The following is a 2,188-nucleotide window of genomic DNA, read 5'->3' on the forward strand; positions in this document are numbered from 1 at the left end:
GTCGAGGCTGTGGTGGCCGGGAGCGGCCACTACACTCCAGTCTGGGTGACTGAGACTCCAACTCAAAAAAAATAAAAAATAAAAATAAAAAAAAAATAAAGTACACCATTAAATGGATGTTTTTTCTTCTTGGTTATAAAAAATTCTTATATTTTACTCAGGTTTATAGTCTAAATTTGATATTGATGAATTTTTTTCCTGTCAGATTAAGCAATTCCATTTACTCATAGTTTGTAATGAGAAATATGTTTTAAAATATTAAGTTTTAATATATGTTATTCATATTTTAAGATGATTATTTTTAAATTATTAATATAATGGATTTATTAATATATTTCTTTTTTTCTTTTTCTTTTTTGCTTTCCCTCAGGGCAAGTTCTAAAGATTTCTGAATTATATACTATGTTGTATTTCTAGAATAAACCAAAAATTGTTATGCCATATTATTTAAATATATAGTGGATTCTGTTTATTAATGTTTACATATGATTGTTGTATCTATCTTCATAATTTCATGCCTTAAATTTATTTTTAACGCAGTGCCATTCACTGACTTTGTACCAAGTGTATACTGGTTTTATAAAAAAAATTGAGGATACTTTTATTTACATTATATAAAATTTACAACAGCAAAATCGGCACTACCTACAACTTGAAAGTTTGGCATTAGGTAATAAAAACTGTGCCTGCTAAGTTAAAATCCAATGATATAGTTTTCTCAAGTTTGTCAATTTTACTCAAGTTTAAGTTTAAACATTTACTGACAGAAACTTCTTCATGTTGTTCTTTTTTATTTTATTTTACTTTATTTTTTTTGAGTTGGAGTCTCACTCTGTCGCCCAGACTGGAGTGCAGTGGCCGCTCCCGGCCACCGCAGCCTCGACCTGCTGGGCTCCCGCGATCCTTCCGCCTCAGCCTTCCAAGTAGCCGGAATTACAGGCGCGTGCTACCATGCCCGGTTATCATTTTTTTAGAGATGAGGTCTTGCTGCCCAGACGGGTCTTGAACCCGCGGGCTCAGGCAATCCACTCACCTCAGCCTCCCAAAGGCGCGGAATTACATGCTGAGCCACCGAGCCCGGCTATGGTGTTCTTTTTAAAGAGTATATTTCTCAAAATATGGAACATTTTCACTAATAATACAGTTTATTTATGAAACCTCTCTTTTCTTAATCTTGTAAGATATGTAATTATTTAAAAAATATTTTATTTGAGCTTGAGTAAAGGTACAGTCACTAATTATTTTGAACTAGGTTATCATATTCCATTAATGTGTTTATTTTTAAAATTGCATCTATCAATTTTACTTTTACTTATATGTAAACAAATAAGAAATTTGTATTAAAATACCATACCATAATTGTGGTCTTACTTTTTTTAATTTATAATTTTCTTGAGTCTTGGTTTTGCTTTACATTTTATGAGACTTATTAAGAGCACTACATTTCAGAATTATTTTATATTTATATAGCGAGTTCCTCCTTTTATCAATATGAAGTAAATGTCTTCATTTCTAATATCACTTTGTACCTTAATGTATGTTTAGTTTGGTGTTTGCAGATCTTATTTGCTTACTATGTATTTTCACATCCCTTAATTTATGCTCTGTTTCCTTGAATTATAGGTGTAATTATATATTGTGTGTTTTATAAGTAATGTATTGAGTTTTATTTGCTTTTGTTCATCTGAAGCCTTTTCTATTTAAAGAGATTAATTAATCTTTTTACATTCGTTATCTGTGGGTTTTGAATGCAATATAAGTACAAATTTGTTTTCTTACATGGGCCAAAGGTTACAAAATGTATGCTGGTAAATATTTAACAGCTACCTCTTCAACAACAACAACAACAAAAAATGGAAAAAAGAAAATAAAGATAATTTGCAGAGTTTGCCAATTACTGAGATATAAATGCTTTCATATGGCTGATTTCAAACAATCAATAACTCTGAAGAGATGCATAACATTGTCTCACAAGTCTGTATTTGTCCATGTCATTTTTGTTCACAACCATAGATCTACTACATAGTATAGTGCTGGGCATACAATAAATATTAGTTAAAAAAACTGTTTCCGGTGCTTGGTGGCTCAGCCTGTAATCCCACACCTTTGGGAGGCTGAGGTAAGTGAATTGCCTGCACCCGCGGGTTCGAGACCTGCCTGGGCAGCGAGACCTCATCTCTACAATAAA

This window comes from Carlito syrichta, unplaced genomic scaffold (genome assembly GCF_000164805.1).
Source record: "Carlito syrichta isolate Samal-C Ts95f unplaced genomic scaffold, Tarsius_syrichta-2.0.1 Scaffold302615, whole genome shotgun sequence".
In the NCBI taxonomy this organism is placed as follows: Eukaryota; Metazoa; Chordata; class Mammalia; order Primates; family Tarsiidae; genus Carlito; species Carlito syrichta.